General features: G+C 39.9%; 1 long non-coding RNA gene across 1 annotated transcript; it reads right to left on the bottom strand.

Annotated features, from left to right (window-relative positions):
- Positions 1-757: 757 nt before the first annotated feature.
- LOC107808420 (uncharacterized) lies at positions 758-11,223 on the bottom strand. The gene is made up of 2 exons (XR_001653134.2): positions 10,692-11,223; positions 758-1,107 (listed from the first exon to the last, which is right to left on the bottom strand). It is a non-coding gene; the product is annotated as an uncharacterized LOC107808420 (long non-coding RNA).
- Between the last annotated feature and the right edge of the window lie 7,340 nt (positions 11,224-18,563).

Genomic DNA, 18,563 nt, shown 5'->3' with positions numbered 1-18,563 from the left:
CTACATATGGAATGTTGTCTAGGTGGATGACTGCTGGGAAGCTAGCTTGTCCTTAATGCATAGAAAATGGTAAAGCGTTCACTTTGAAACATGACCGAAAGCAATCATGGTTTGATTGTCACCGTCAATTTTTGCCTAATAATCATGAGTTTAGAAGGATGGAAAATGCATTCAAAAAGAATAAAGTGGAATATAATTTGCCACCTCCTATACTTTCAGATGGGGAAATTTGAAATAGGTTCCAGAACCTCAGTAAAGTTACTGAGGCTCCATCTTCTAGATTTCCTGGATATAGTGTTACTCATAACTGGATGAAACAGAGTATATTTTGGGAGTTGCTTTATTGGAAGGATAATCTTCTCTGACACAACCTTGATGTCATGCATATTGAGAAGAATTATTTTGACAATTTGTTTAATACAATGATGGATGTTAAAGATAAGACAAAAGATAACCCGAAGGCTAGAATGGACTTACAAGAATATTGCAGGCGACCTGAATTATACTTGCAAACAACAAACAATGGTAAGGTGTTCAAGCCCAAAGCAAGTTACACATTCACTTTGGAGGAAAGACGACAAATTTGTAATTGGGTTACGAAATTGAAGATTAGTTTGTCACGCCCCAACCTCAGGGAGCGCGACCGGCGCTCAACCAAGTGGACTCGGTCGAGCAAGCCTGTTATACTCTTTCTACCCAACTCACTTATGACCAAAAGAAGGCGCGTTTCCCATTAGTTTAAACAGTAGAAGGATCATACATATACAACATTACTGATTCATTTCATTTTACTACATCATTGTTAACTTCCCAAAATACATACACTTTACGATTTAGTGGAACAAGAGTCCAAAACACAACAAAATCTGTCTAGCCTTTCTAGCACCCATACACAACCTACATAATATCTACGAAGCCTCTAAAGATACAAAAGACAATTATGATAATGCCAGCGACAAGGCCCCGACTATACCTCAAAACATGGTAACAATATCAATAAAAGATACAATACATAACCCCGGGATGAAATGGGGCTCACCAGGTCTCCTGAGAAGAGGATGCACCACTAGCTGCGATCAACACTGTCTGCTATGGAACCACCTACATCTATTTTAAGATGTAGCGCCCCCGACAAAAGGGACGTTAGTACTGTCGAATAATACTAGTATGTAAAGCTAAAACACCATCTCAATAGAATGAACAATAATACAAGGGGGAAAACAGTCGACATGAGTTCAATAAGAGTTTCAAACAATACTAAAGCATCAAGTAAGGGTCACATAAGTTCTCAATCAATTTCCATATTATTTGGTTGGGTAATATTTAGTGCCATGTGCCACAATCCACAATACTACCGTATTTTTACATGGAGTACGATCTCAACCCGATCGGCTAGGTCATCACATTTGAGACATCAACCATATCCAGAATTTCAATTTATCATTTCCAGCACAGTTACCACCATGTGTGCGGCATGGCGTCCGATCGGCTAGGCTATCTCACTTGAGACATCCACCTTTCGATCAATCATCTCACTTCATATCTTTCCTATTTTTCAATACAATGGCACGAGTGGCCTCACTTATTAAGCCGTTTTTGGCACTTGGCCGTATTTTACTATTCAAGTTCCCCTTTTTACACATTCGATAACATCATCAGCAACAACAATAAGGCCTATCATGTAAGGAATTTGTACACATAAGGGAAAGACTTGGAAAATCCTAAGCACATAGAGGCCTTCCATACAAATTGGCATAACAACCTTTATTCGATTTTTGACATAAAATCTTAATCTTCTTAACATATATTCCACATTTTTAAACATATACTCAAAAGGGCAAGATGACATGATAAGTATTTTGTACAAATATTGAACATATATCATTCAACACAATACATTTGGGATAGTCAAATCTAGTATGATCAATTGGGGACTTACCCCAATTACACGAACACCAGGGATTTTGATTCTAAGAAGAATGGGGTTTAGACATACATACCTCAATTGAGTCTCTTAAAACTTTCAGATGTTCCAGAATTAGCAACTTCAATCTATTTTAGCAATATAGCAAAATTGAACCCAAAATTAGGAAAAATGATCGTAATTCTAGCTCACTTGAGTATTCTATCAAACACTTGGTGTGCATTAAGGTTTTATGGCCCCTTTTATGAAATACTACACCAACCAACACCCAATTCTTTTACATCTTTTACTCACAACCTTCTCACATACCCTAAGAATACATGCATGCAAGGTAAGCACTCCCATTCCCATGAATTACCTTTATTAATGGCCCATTCTAGTTACATATTGAAATTAAGAGTTTGAGTAATGGAATCTTACCTCTTAGGAAGAAGACCTTGGTGCTTCTCTTGATAATCTTCAAGGTTTAAACAAGAATTGAGGAGTAATTATGATAAAGAACACTTTCTCCCTCTAAGACTCTCTTTCTCACTTTAAAAGTCCCAGAAAATCGGCTCAAAATGAAGTATGGCATGAGATATATCAACATAGGATCGAGTTTGAAAATTAGAAATTTGGAGCCCTGACACGGATCTGCGGTCACATATGCAACCGCATAATGGTTATGCGGTCTGCTAAATGACCGCGAAAAAGGGCCCTCAGGGACTTGAATTTTCTGCCTCGGTCTGTGACCAATATGCAGTCGCATAATGCACTGCAGAACCTCCCTTCGCAAAAGTACAAGGACGATTATACGACCAAAGTGTGCCCGCAAAGTGGTTAGGCAGTCGCATAATTGGCCGCGAAACTGACCTCAAAATTGGCCAAAAAGACTGCCTCACTCTGTGGCCATTTTGCGGCCCGCAGAATGATTATGCGGTTGCATAATAGACTGTAGAAACACACACTTCTGCAAAACATTTTCCTTTAACTCTATAGCGTATTGTTCACTCCAAAAAATCCGAACCGCAACGAGCTTGTGAGCCGCGAAGAATTTCAACAATCTCTAACAAATAACTTCGCACCACGAAATTCCGATTTTTAGGAATGAGGGTTATACATTGAATCTGGGAAAAAGTAGATATGGAGGTAGGGAATTTGAGACATTTGAAAAGTCATGACTGTCATGTTTTCATGGAGACCTTAGTGCCCATTGCATTTTGCGATTTGCTTGAAAGAATTTGGAAACCCATCACAGAGATTAGTTTATTTTAAAAGGACTTGTGTTCTACCACCTTAAGGGAAGAAAATCTACTTCGGATGGATCAGAACATTCGTGTAACTTCTAGTAAGATGGAAAAAATATTTTCATGTAGTTTCTTTGATGTGATGGAACACCTTCCAATCCACCTTGTACACGAGGCACAACTTGGAGGGCCTATTCAATGCAGATAGATGTATCCCTTTAAAAGGTAATATTATAAGTTTGATGTATATTTTATTTTAATGCTCTTGGCTAACATGACATTATGTAGGATAATTGGAAAATGCAAACAATTTGTTAAGCAGAGGAATAGGATTGAAGGATCAATATGCGAAACCTATCCTGCAAAGGAAACTACACATTTTTGTTCTTATTATTTTGAGAGTAACGTGCCATGTTCTAGGAATAGGCCCAATAGGCACATTGTCGAATGCATGAATGATCCATTATATCCATCAATGTCTATCATCAATCAACCAGACCGATGTTCTATAGATGTTAGAAAGAGAAGTTTGAGTGATATGGAGTACAAGTCAGCTACAACGTATGTGTTGCTAAATTATCCCGAAATTTAACCATTTCTTAAGTAAGTATTGATTTATTAGTTATCAAAATGTAAAATTTACATTGATTGCATATTGATGCAACTACTAAAAATATTTGATGTGTCACAGTCACTTCGTGGGTCAATTTAGCCATGATGATGGATATACGAGTTTTGATACGTGGTTCAAACATTTTGTAAGTTTATCATGATATATTCTTCTAAATTTCTTGCTATATATATCAGTTATGCTAACTTATGAGTTTTTTAACACTATGTAGGTAAATAATCCAAATAATGGTGTAAATCATTTTTGAAAGATATATCTTGGAGACCTGGGCTTCAGGTCACAACAATGTCTAAGTACGTAGTGAATGATTATAAGTTTCATACAGAGGATTGCTCTAAGAATAAAAATAGCAACAACAACAACGGGGTGTGGGTTCAAGGTGGTGAGGGCAACCAAGTTGGAGATATTGATTATTATAGTGTGGTCAAAGAAATATTACAACTAGAATATACAGGTTGGCCATATAAGAAATTGATACTCTTTAGATGCAAGTGGTTTGACCCAAATCTAATAAGAGGTAAAAAAAAGTACACCACCAATACAACATAGTTGAGGTTAATCATACGAGGGAGAATGATCACCATGATCCTTTATAATTGCACATAACGTTAGACAAGTGTATTATGCTCCTTATCCATTGCGGCGGAATAAGTCCGATTAGTGGGTTGTAATCAAAACCAAGCATGTAGGTAAGGTGGAAGTTGAGAATGTACTAGATGTTGCATATCAAAACAATATCTCCAGTGTTCACCAAATAGTGGATGATCAGTTAGAAAATGATTTGGAACATCCTGAACGCATATTGGAAGAAGTTGATATAAATGAAGTAACAGTTAGAAAATGAGGACAAACAATCAACTGATGAAATTCAAACAAGTGACGACGAGGAACAATACATCGACGAGGATTAAAAAGTTGGGTTTTTAAAGCACTCTCGTGTTATAACTAGTTTCTTATATGTTTCAATCTAAATATGTATTATATTATGCAGATGACAGGCAAGGGTCAAGGTAACAATGACCGTACTAGTTCTCGGGGTCTAGAAAAAGCTAGGAAGGGAAAGAGGAGGGTATAATCTAGGGATAATACTACTATCTCATTTTCACCCTCTTCAGAGATGCCTATGTCTTATCCTCCACCACATGACTATACTAAGCTGCCACAGCACCACGAGGCCTTTACCTTCATCCAGACATCGAGTCTTCCATCACATGGCCATAGAACTATACATCCAACATACAATCCAGCTGCCTCACAGGAACGTAGATCGTAGCCATCTACATCACAACCACGTGGATCATAGCCATTTGCATCACAACCACGTGGATCACAACCATATGCATCACAACCACGTGGATCTCATCCCTACATATCACAGCCACATGGATCACAACCATCCATATCACAGCCATATGTGTCACAGCTATCTGTATCACAACCACATGGATTGCATCCAGCTATGTCGCAGTCACAAGGATCGCATCCATCTTCATCAACGAATCCATCCATTTTAGTACTTCGCCTGAGAGACCGTAGCTCTGAGCCCCCATCTAGACCATCTACACATGCCTCTGATACACATGCTGAGGATGATGATCCAGAGGTAGTGTATTATGATCGCTATGGCAGGATCATCATAGTCCTTGAGGGTAATGTGTAAGAGTTATTTGTTATTTTTGCGTTTATTGTTTTATAATATTTTTACTATTATTTTCATGTATTTTTATTGTTAAATTGCAGGTTCAAGCCGGGTAAGCAGACTACAAAGATAATCACCAATGCGATCAAAAAGCTTTATGATGACCCCTATGCGACTTGGAGTGATTTTCCATACTCGCTGAAGCAGCAAATTTTCAACCAGTTTAAAGTATAAATATTCTTTTAAGAAGTTAAATAATTTATGTTTATGATGTTTTCATATAATATTTAACTTTTGAAATGTACAGTAAGTGTGTGTGGGAAGACCGCTATAGCGAGAGAGTGGCTGCAAATTTTTATCTTAAAGCCCGCAAGAGATTGGCGGATCATTTCTCGGATAGTAGAAAGAAGAACAAGAGTCCTGCTGGTGTCTGCAACATTTATGGGATGATTTATTAAGGCAATGATAGAATGATCAATTTTTACGGAAGAGGGAACTAAGGAAGAAATCTCGCTTATCCGAGAAGGGAGGCTCCTTGAACATTGGGGTGCTATCAACATCAGGACAATAAGAAGAAGAATGGTAATTGCTTAAATTAATACATCTTTACTTTTATAAGTATATCAATTTTTTATTGACCAAATTAATTTATTTTTAGGAAAAGAAGTATGTGCGTCCAATGCATCATGATGAACTATTCAAGGAGACACATATTTTAAAGAAGAAGAAAGAGAGGGATGGAGATAGGTGGGTCGAGGACTGGGCATAGACTACATATGTAAGATTTCAATGTTTATTAAGTATTATAATTACTTCTATAAGATTTTTTATATACTAATTTAATTTAAAATAACGTAGGGTCGCTACTAAAGTAACGTGGAAGACTTTATTCGTAGTCAGCCAGCTAGTGAATCGGGCGAGCCAACCCAACCTTCAGACAAGGATGCTAAAAGAATATGGTTGGAGGATGTTGGCGGTCCAAAAAAGTGGAAGGTATACGGGCTTCATGAGAAAACATTTCATCACTATAGGTGTGGAATGCAAGAAATACGGACTTCCTCACAGGCCGAGGCACTTAATAGGGAGAGCCTCTCGGCTATGCATGAGACAGTGAAAAAGCTTACATCCGAGATAGAAGTGGCCAAGGAAAGAGAAACGCTTAGAGATGCTCAATTCCTTGGCATGCAAGCTCAGATCAGAACTCTCCTTTCTACTGGAGCCTTTTTGTTGCCTCGGTCTCGTGAGTCCTCGCTAGAGGCTCGACCTCCACATGATCGTTCCTCACATCCTCCCTATCAGCGTTCCTTCCGTCCTCCCGGTGACCGTTCTTCCCGTTCTCCACAAGACCGTTCTTTATACCGTCTTGTAGATGAAATTTCATCAGATGGTGATGATGTTGTAGAAAACAACCCTTGACCAATACTTTGATATACTTTGAACTAGACTAATAGAACTAGTTTTGAATTAGATTGAATAATTTTGAACTTGTTGTAATTACTTAATTTTTGCTTGGTTTTGAATAATTGTGATGTTTAATTGAACTTTGTTAGTTTTAAAGTATTATTTGTATGTTTGGTTGGATTTGTGGTGAATTAGGAGTTATTTATGGTGAATTGGGGGTTATTTGACGTGAATTGGGGGTTATTTGATGTGAATTGGGGGTATTGGTATGCTATTTTTATTTAGCAGGTGGTGTAGCTACCAAAACAGGCATTTTCTGCCAAAATTTATCCCAGAAAACCTACCGACCTTGGTCTATAGATAATAAATTTTTTTTAATGCACATTGAATTCCTAGAAATTCAAGATTGCCGACCAACTTTGATCGGTAAGTTGGCTGCCATGTCCAGTTTACCGACCAACGTCGGCCGGTATTATTAAATTTAATTATTTATAAAAAATATAAATTTTCTGGTATCGACCAACGTTGGTTGGTAGGAAAAATATTATAAATTAATTTATTTTTCATTGCCGACCAACATTGGTCCGTAAACAAAATTATTAAATTTAGAACACCGATCAATCTTGGTCGGTAAAATTAAATTATTAAAATAATATTCTGACCAATATTTTTCGATAATTCAATTAAATTGTCAGATGGTCGTGTAGAGTATACCCACCAAAGTTGGTCGGTATGCTCTACCGACCTTCAAAATACCAACCACATGCAAATGGTCGCGGTTTGGATGGTTATTGGCCATTACCGACTATTTTGGTCTGTTTTTAGGACGGTTTTATGCAAATTTTTAGTAGTGAAATCTACTCAAAATGAGCTCAAATGTGAAATATAACTTTCAAATAAAGAACAAATTTCGATTGTTAAATTGTCAAAATAACAACAAATCTAGCAACCCATTTTGCAACTAAGAAGAAGAAGAAATCATAAGTGTAACCTACAATGGTTACAACTAAGAAGAAAAAAAGTTAATCAGCTTCTAGATACGTGGGACATGAATATAGAAAAGAAGAAAGTAGATGATATGATTCTGGATAGTCCGGGAAAAACGAAGAATATTCAGAATGACCCTAAATTATCTAGTGTACTGTTGACCCACTCCAAGTCCAAGAACGTCCAAGAGATGTATGCTAAGGAGCTGCATGACCTTCAACAAGTGACTAGAAGATGTTTGGAGAATCACTTAGAGGATTCATGCAGAGAATACCATGTTTGGAGTCTTGAAAATTGAAGAATCAAGACACTAAGATAAAATGTGCGACACGGTTTCACCAACCGTTGGCTACGGTTCTAGAGGGGCCCGAAGAGCTGAAGAAAATAAACTTATGGAATTCGGCATAGTTCAACTATGTGTTACAATTGGGGTTACTGTTGAGGCTACGGTTAGGCTTGGTGAGTTTTTTTTTGGAAAATTAACTTTGAAAGTTTTCCTATTTTACCCATTGGGTATTTATAATAGCCTAGGGTTATTTTATTAGCCACTTAACATATTTTAACATAAGAAAACTCTTGAGAGAGATTTGTAACCCCTTGGTTCGAGTTCGACTTTGGATTACCTATTTTCAAGACTTGGGTTCTCGAGGATAATCTTCTTCTCCTTTATTTATATCTAAGGTTTCTAATTTTTCGTTCTTGGGAGGCGATCGAATTTCAATTGTTGCTTGAGACGTTCACTTAGGGATCTAGATTTTTTTCTATACTTCATAATTTAGACTACTTTGATAATCTTAATAAAATCTATCATTAGTTTTGCTTCAATTATTATTATTTTTATATTTTTCTTTTTTAATCTTGGATAGTATCATTTGGTATCGGAGAGAAGGCTTGGGTATTGGTTAAAAATCCACATTCCCAGTCTTAAAATCAAGATCCAAATAGTAAAAAAAAAAGGCAAAAATGTATAGTTGTTATTTTCGACTAAACCTAGTCGAGTTGCTTGCAAATGTTCTTGAGTTTCAAATAAAAATCGGAAAAGAAATTATTGAAGTGTTCTTGTTGATTGTTGAGGAAATATTACTTTGGATAACAAAGATTCATTGTGGATTCTTGTTAAGGACGAACTAGTGCTAGTTCGCATTATATTGTTCTTAATATTTGAAACTGTCACACCTCTTTTTTATACCCGAGGGTTATATAAGGGAGTTTTTTCAATTAAAGTGACATAAATCGAAATGGAATTATTTTATTTATTTTTCAGAGTCGCCACTTGGAATAGTTTATTTGGTGTCCCAAGTCACCGGTTTATTTAAATCCCAAATCGAGGAGAATTTTGACTTTATTTAAAAATCTTCGAAATCAGAAAATCTAGGTAAGGAATTCTGTTAACCTGGGAGAAGGTGTTAGGCATTTTCGGGTTCCGTGGCTCGAGCACGGTCGCTTAACTATTAATAATTGGCCTAATTATCTGATTTAATACATGTTTTAAACCTAGTGTGCATTTTTAACTTTATAACCGCTTTTAATTATTTAAACCGATTTTAGGATTTATGGAATTATTTCTGGAAAAAGTTACGATTGTCGTACACTTGCCGTTTTGAAACACATTACAAACCACGCTACATGAAATGCACCTGCGATTTGTGACGCATTTATTTTATCATTATTATTCGAAATTATTATGATCGGGTCACATGAAATACACACCCGAATTTGAAAATTATGTATCATAACTATGTCATGGGAACCGTACCCACAATCATGATGATTTATTATTAACAGCGCGCCTAAAGCAACTAGCGCATTTGAATTTTTCTAATCTTTGAGATTATTGTCAAACTAGCCAGGTTTCACACTGAAAATATAGCTTTAAAATATGAACAGAAGACATGCACATCATGTGCCATACATTAATCTTCTAATACCTTATATGGCAATCAGACATAACTTAGTCATGACCAGCAACCCATTAATTTTGGTTAGGCATTTAACAAGAACTAGAATGAAGTGACTTAATCATATTTCCTCAAACTTAGAGCAGGTGACTAAATCACTACACATTGAGAGTCCATTAGTTTCATTTTACCTATTCAAATAATAACTGAATTCTAGCCTTTAAAGAAACAAAAATAGCTGAAATATTCTACTTCACCTTTAATAGACCGAAAGATCAAAATAGTGGTACATTAATGTTGAAGCAAATATGATCAATTCATTATACTAAAAAAAACTCACAAAAGTTTGATTGAAAACTTTATTCACATAATCCTATTCCAATAAGCATATCATTTTAAGATAACTCTAAACTCAGACACAAACTCGGCACGGAAGGCAGTCCGGTAAATGGCCATCGATCCATCTAAATCAATTCGGCAGTAGCTAAATTGTGAAAGTATTTGAGGCAGTAGTTTGAAAGACTACTAAACCAATTCACTCATTCAAATAAGTTGTACTCCATAAAAAAGAAATGAGAGAACTACTTGAAAAGAACATAACCAACTTTTATCTACAATTCTTTAAGATACATCAAACATCAAATTTCTAAAGCAGAGTCAAAAAACTATTAGCAAAAAAAATAAATTCATAAAGCCTAACATTAACATAGTAATTGCAATTAAAATAATGAAAAAAGCACAAAGATGATATTCAGCTGCTCCTAAGGTTAAATTTTTAAGTGACGTTCACTTTCAAGTTCAAAGACACAATCAGTTGAAAATTTGATAAGAACTGCTAAAACAATCAGTTGATGGCACAATACCAAACAATGATAAGAACTGCTAACTCCCATAAAGAAACACATAATTATCATTGCCATAGCATTGTAAGCATGTTCTCATTGAATCAAAAGGAGAATTAAATGATCGAGGAAGGGAAAAGTACCTTAACGACAGTAATAGGTCCTTAAAATTGCCAAATAATAGCTGATAAACCGCTACAAACTGGAGCTCAGTGGAACAAAACTTGAACAACAACTCAACTCAATCAACCTCCACATTTGAAACCCAAATCAACTAAGAAGTAGAAACTTAAAATATTTTAGCATTTTTTGTTAAAATTTCGGACATCAACCATCTTAAAGAAAGAAGTAATATTTTATATGTTCATGCTTTTTTCTGAAATCTCCGAAGAAATGAAAGAATCGAAAGGAAATTCCAAAAATCCTCAAAGTTTTCCTTTTGTCCTCTCGTTCTCTGTCCGTGGGTAAGGGTTGAGGAAGAAGAAGAAACAACTGGTTTGGTGGTGTGCTGAAGAAGAAGAGCTGTTAGGTTTTCTCCATTGAAGTCCGATTCTTCGGTCTTTAGAGGTTAAGATGAGAGTCTAGAAGAAAAAGGGAGGGGGTGCGCCGTTGCCCTCTATGAAAGAGAAAGGGGTCTGATTTTTCTTAATCTTCTGATGTTAGGTCTAAGTTCTTTTTTAGGTTTGGAAGGTGAGAGTCTTTTAATGAGAGGAGGTTCTGGTTGAGTTATGGGCTGGGGGATTCTAGCTACTTTGGGCCTCACAAAGAAATGGCCCAAAAGCAAATTAATGACCCAAATATTCCATCTTTTTTTCTTATTTTGCTTTTTCTTTGATTTAAAATTGTCACAACCCTAGTTCACCAACAGTGAACATGTCATGACGACACTTAGTCTCCGTGACCAGGTAAGTCTAACACTTGCGGAAACATAATAATTTCGGAAAAATAGAATACCATATTTAATTATCTAAAAAGAAAATTGTACTAAATGCCGCTCGGCATATACGACTCAATATATCAAGACTAACACAATCCCAAAACCCGGAAACTCACGGGAAAACACAGGCTACCGAAATGTATAGTGAGGCTCCAAACTCCAGAATATCTAACAAACGGAAGGAAAGAGAACTAAGTACTAAAGATAGAATAAGGAGGGAGACTCATCGGTCTGCGGACGCAGTAGATCTACCTCGAAGTCTCCGTAGTCCTCCTGCCTCACTGATAGTGCGCCTGAGTAGAGGTACCTAGATCTGCACATGAAAAACATGCACAAAAGAGGCGTGAGTACACCACAGCGGTACTTAGTAAGTGCCAAGCCTAACCTCGGTTGGGTAGTGACGAGGAAGGTTAGGGCCCTACTGAGGTTATATAAAATATAAAGATGGCAGGATAAGATAATCAGTGCAATTGAGAACCTACAGTAAGAATCTATACAGGATAATAAGAGTACAATAACGGAAATAATGATGAAAGCAAACCATAAGGAAAGTAACTGGGGATCTCTAAGTATCCCGAGGATCTCTTAGTATCCTCGACATGTACTAGGGATCTCTTGGTATCCCGAGGATCTCTCGGTATCCTCAATATAAGCCAAATATCTCTTGGTATCCCGAGGATCTCTTGGTATCCTCAATATGTACTAGGGATCTCTTGGTATCCCGAGGATCTCTTGGTATCCTCAATATATGTGCAGGGGATCTCTCGGGAATCTAACCCGTAGTCCCAAAGTAAATGTGCAGGGGGAATCTCTCGGGAATCTAACCCGTAGTCCCAAAGTAAATGTGCAGGGGGAATCTCCCGGCAATCTAACCCGTAGTCCTAAAGTAAATGTGCAGGGGGAATCTCCCGGAAATCTAACCCGTAGTCCCAATTTAAAACACAGAGCAACAACACAAGAATATTAAATTAAACGCTAATTTCGTACCAAGTAAACATTTACTTCTAGCCTAACATGCTTCACGTAATGCAATTCAGGCAATTTAAGAAAATAGGCAATTAAGTCAACTAAACATGCCTTTCTAGACTAGCAACATGCTAAATTCACAAGTAGAATAAAACAAGAAAAGAACTCTATCGAAATACTTAAGGAAAAATAGGATTTTCAACAATTAGCTCAAGTACGCACTCGTCACCTCACGTACAGGGCATTTCAATTATCAAATATAGCACATCCTAAGGGGAAAGGTCCCCCCCACAAGGTTAGACAAGCCACCTACCTCGAACCAGCTCAAAATCAACTAGAAACCACGCTTTTGCCATGAGTATCCAACTCCAAATGGCCCAAATCTAATCAATTCAATTGCATATCGTAAATATCATCTCAAACAAATGATCCTATGTTTTAATTCAAAGCTAATACACGAAATTATGGAAAATGACCAAAACGCCCCTCGGGTCCACGTCTCGAAATCGGTAAAAATTTATATTCCCAGAAACCTCGCACTCTCACGAGTCTAACCATACAAAAATTAACAATTCCGACACTATTTGGTCCTTTAAATCATCATTTTACATTTTTGAAAGGTTTCACAATTTTCTTCCCAAATTCCCTCTAAAATCACGAATTAAATGATGAATTTAGTGTTAGGTTCATGTATTCTAGCCAAAACTGAGTTAAAATCACTTACCCCGATGAATTTCTTGAAAAACCTTCGAAAAATCGTCAAAATCCGAGCTCTCTAGGTTAAAATATTAAATAAAACCCAAAACCTCGTATTTATAGGTACCCCTCAGGTTTCCAGCTACTGCGGGCCGCACCAAAACTCACGCATTCCGCGCAAGCCAGTGCGGTCCACGCAAAGGCAACGTGCGGCCGCACAGGCCTCCCTCTACAGTGATAGGCTTTAGTATTTTGGCCATAACCTTTGCTACAGATGTCCAAATTGCGATATCTTTACCTTTCTAGAAACTAGACACGAAGTGCTACGATTGTTTTTGAATCACCTCAAAATTCCTTGTAGATCAAAAGATATGAGCTTCCGAAGTAGGACCAGCGGAAGGGCCCTTCACCGCGGCCGCGCCCCACTTTGTGCGGTCCGCGCGACGCCTACCGCGCCCGCACTCGCTTTTGTGCGGTCCGCACAGCACTCAACGCAGGCGCACTAATTTTTGTGCGGACCGCGTGAGTGTGTTCTGGGACCTGCAACCCCTGTAGACATGCTACAACTATGATTTTTGCACTAAAACATCCCGGAACCTACCCGGAACTCCCAGAACTTCAAATCAATTATACCAACACATCCCATGACATCGTTCAAACTTGATCAACACTTCGGAACGCTTATAACAACATCAAATCACCAATTTCACATAGGATTCAAGCCTAAGAACTCCAAGAACTCTTAAATTATGTTTTTGATAAAAAACTGTATCAAATCTCGTCCGAATGACCTGAAATTTTGCACACACATCCCAAATAACATGACGGAGCTACTGAAACTTCCGGAATTCCATTCCGACCCTCGGATCAAAATCTCACTATTGGACCGGAAACTTCAAAAATTCAAACATCGGCATTTCAAGCGTAAATTAGCTACGGACCTCCAAAACACATTCCGAACACGCTCCCAGCCCCAAATTCACCTAACGGAGCTAACAGAACCGTCGAAATTCCATTCCGAGGCTGTCTCCCCACCGTTCCGACTTCGGTTAACTTTCTAACACTTAAGCTCTCATTTAGGGACTAAGTGTCCCAAAACTCCTCAAAACTCAAAACCGAGCATCCCGGCAAATCACATTAGCAGAAATAAACTTGGGGAAAGCAGTTAATAGGGGATCAGGGCATTAATTCTTAAGACGACTGGCCAGGTCGTCACATCCTCCTACACTTAAACATTCATTCGTCCTCGAACGAGCATAGAGACATACCTGAAGTAGTGAAAAGATGAGGGTAATGGCTGCGCATATCCTACTCGGTCTCCCAGGTCGCCTCCTCGACCGGCTGGCCCCGTCACTGAACCTTTACCGAAGAAATGTTCTTTGACCTCAACTTTCTAACTTGCCTGTCCAATATTGCCACTGGCTCCTCAACATAGGATAGATCCTTGTCCAGCCGGACTGAAGTGAAATCCAGCACGTGCGACGGGTCACCGTGATACCTCCGAAGCATCGAAACATGAAATACTGGATGCACTCCTGCCAAGCTGGGAGGTAAGGCAAGCTCATAAGCAACCTCCCCAACTCGCCTCAATATCTTAAAAGGGCCAATAAACCTTGGACTCAACTTCCCTTTCTTCCCAAATCTCATGACACCCTTCATAGGCGAAAACTGAAGCAGAACCCGCTCACCAACCATATAGGAAACATCACGAACTTTTCGGTCCGCGTAACTCTTCTGTCTGGACTGGGCTGTACAGAGTCTGTCTTAAATCACCTTAACCTTTTCCAAGGCACCCTGAACTAAGTTCGTGCCCAATAATCTAGCCTTGCCCGGCTCAAACCAACCCACCGGAGATCTACACCGTCTCCCATATAAAGCCTCATACGGTGCCATCTGAATACTGGACTGATAGCTGTTGTTGTAAGCAAACTCCGCCAATGGCAAGAACTGATCCCAAGACCCTCCAAACTCAATCACACATGCGCGAAGCATATCCTCAAGAATCTGAATAGTGCACTCGGACTGTCCTTCCGTCTGAGGGTGAAATGCTATACTCAACTCTACCCGAGTACCTAACTCATGCTGAACGACCCTCCAGAACCGTGATGTGAACTGAGTACCTCTATCTGAAATGATGGAAACCAGGATACCATGCAGGCGAACAATCTCCCGGATATAGATCTCCGCCAACCGCTCTGAGGAATAAGTAGTACACACAGGAATAAAGTGAGCGGACTTGGTTAGCCGATCCACAATCACCCAAATAGCATCGAACTTTCTCAAAGTCCGGGAGCCCAACTACAAAGTCCATGGTGATCCGCTCCCACTTCCACTCCGGAATCTCTATCTGTTGAAGTAACCCACCTGGTCTCTGGTGCTCACACTTCACCTGCTGACAATTGAGGCACCGAGCTACAAATCCAACTATATCCTTCTTCATCTGCCTCCACCAATAGTGCTGCCTCAAATCCTGATACATCTTCGGGCACCTGGATGAATAGAATACCGCGAACTATGAGCTTCCTCCAATATCAACTCCCGAATACCATCAACATTGGGTACACAGACCCGACCCTGCATCCTCAATACCCCATCATCACCAATAGTCACATCTCTGGCATCACTGTGCTGAACCTTGTCCTTGAGGACAAGAAAATGAGGGTCATCATACTGCCGCTCCATGATACGGTCAAACAAGGAAGACCGAGAAACCACACAAGCTAGGACTCGACTGGGCTTCAAAAGGTCCAATCTCACAAACTGGCTGGCTAAGTCCTGACCATCCATTGCCATAGGCCTCTCTGATGCTGGTAGATATGCCAAACTCCCCAAGCTCTCCGCCCGATGACTCAAAGCATCAGCCACCACATTAGCTTTGCTCGGGAGATACAAGATAGTGATGTCATAGTCCTTCAGCAACTCTAACCACCTCCTCTGGCGCAAATTTAGATCCTTTTTCTTGAACAAGTGCTGCAAGCTCCGATGGTCAGTATAAATCTCACAAGGCACACCGTATAAGTAATGGCGCCAAATCTTCAGGGCGTGAACAATGGCAGCGAACTCAAGGTCGTGAACAGGTTAGTTCTTCTCATGTATCTTCAACTGTCTGGACGCGTAGGCAATCACCCTACCATCCTACATCAACACCGCTCCGAGGCCAACCCTCGAGGCATTACAATAGACTGTATAAGACCCCGAACCTGTAGGCAGTATCAAAATTGGGTCTGTGGTCAAGGCTGTCTTGAGCTTCTAAAAGCTCGCCTCACACTCCTCCGTCCACTGAAATAGAGCACCCTTTTGGGTCAACCTGGTCATAGAGGTTGCAATCGATGAAAACCCCTCCACAAAACAACGGTAGTAGCCAACCAAACCAAGGAAACTGCGGATCTCGGTAGCTGAGGATGGACTGGGCCAACTCTACACGACCTCTATCTTCTTCCAATCCACCTGAATACCTTCACTCGATATCACGTAGCCTAAGAATGCCACTGAATCCAACCAAAACTCACATTTTGAGAACTTAGCATATAACTTCTTCTCTCTCAGAGTCAGAAGCACAGTTCCCAGGTGCTGCTCATGATCTTCCCGACTCCGGGAATACACCAGAATATCATCAATAAAGACAACGACGAACGAGTCAAGATATGGCCGGAACACACTGTGCATCAAATGCATAAAGGCTGCTGGGGCGTTGGTCAGCCCAAATGACATAACAAGGAACTCGTAATGGCCATACCGAGTCTTGAAAGCAGTCTTCGGGATATCTGGTTCTCGAATCTTCAACTGATGGTAACCTGAACGCAAATCAATCTTAGAAAACACCCGTGCTCCCTGAAGCTGGTCAAACAGATCATCAATACGAGGCAAAGGATAACGGTTCTTAACTGTAACTTTGTTCAATTGGCGATAATCAATATACATACGCATAGAACCATCCTTTTTCTTCACAAACAAGACAGGAGCACCCCAAGGCGATACACTAGGCCAAATAAAACCCTTATCAAGCAATTCTTGTAACTGATCCTTCAACTCAGGAGGAGCCATACTATATGGGGGAATAGAAATGGGCTGAGTGCCCGACAATAGATCAATGCCAAAATCAATATCTCTCTCAGGCGGCATGCCTGGAAGATCAGCTGGAAACACATCGGGAAAATCCCGTACTACTAGAACTGAATCAACTGAAAGAGTATCAATACCGACGTCTCTCACATAAGCTAAATACGCGGCACACCCCTTTCCAACCATATGCTGAGCTTTAAGAAAAGAGATAACTCTACTGGGAGTGTGATCTAAAGTACCACTCCACTCAACACGCGGAATACCTAGCATAGCCAACGTCACGGTCTTGGCGTGACAATCAAGAATAACATAATGGGGCGACAACCAGTCCATGTCCGGAATAATATCAAAATCAACCATGTTGAGTAACAATAGTTCTGCTCTGGTCTCAAAACCACGAATAGTAACCAAACACGACCGATAAACGCGGTCCACAACAAGAGAATCTTCCACCGGAGTAGAAACATAAACAGGAGAACTCAACGAATCTCGGGCAACACCCAAATACGAAGCAAAATAAGAAGACACATAAGAATAAGTGGAGCCTGGATCGAATAGAACCGATGCATCTTTGTGACAAACCAGTATAATACCTGTGATGACGGAATCACAGGCAACAACCTCGGTACGAGCAGGAATGGCATAATATCTGGCCTGGCCTCCCCCTCTAGGGCGACCTCTACCTCCCCAACCTCCACCTCTAGCTAGCTGAGTAGGTGGGGTAGCAACTGGAGCTGTAACCATAGCATGAGAACTCTGCGGGGCACGCTATGGCTGAGAAGTCTGTGGAGGTGCACCCCTCCCAAGTCTAGGGCACTCCCTCACCAAGTGGCGTGTGTTACCACACTCAAAACAAGCTATGGGAGGATGTGGTAGCTGTTACTGGCTAGGGCCAGGTCTACTAGACTGACCTCTGAAAGCACCCTACGCAGGAGGCGCACTAGAAACCGAAGGTGCATAATATGACTCTTGAGATCTGGGAGGAGTTGGAGCATTGCTAGCTGCTGGAAGAGCTGAATGAATGGGACGACTCATATAGCCCCTACCATGACGACCTACAGTTGGGGTACGGGCACTAAAATAATGGCCCGACTCACGAGACCTCTTGGCCTCCCTCTCCTCTCTCTCCTAACATGCATACCCTCAATCCTCCTAGCAATGCTCACCACCTGCTGATAAGAAATGTCCATCTCCAACTCACGAGCCATGCTAGATCTGATGGGAGGAATAAGCCCCTTAATAAACCGGCGAACCCTCTCGCGGACAGTAGCAACCAAGGCTGGTGCATGCCTAGCCAATTTGGTGTAATGGATAGCATACTCTGAAACAGTCACAGCTCCCTGGTGCAAATTCT

The sequence above is a fragment of the Nicotiana tabacum genome, chromosome 21 (genome assembly GCF_000715075.1).
Source record: "Nicotiana tabacum cultivar K326 chromosome 21, ASM71507v2, whole genome shotgun sequence".
Classification (NCBI taxonomy): Eukaryota; Viridiplantae; Streptophyta; class Magnoliopsida; order Solanales; family Solanaceae; genus Nicotiana; species Nicotiana tabacum.
This window is presented reverse-complemented; position numbering and strand designations above follow the sequence as displayed.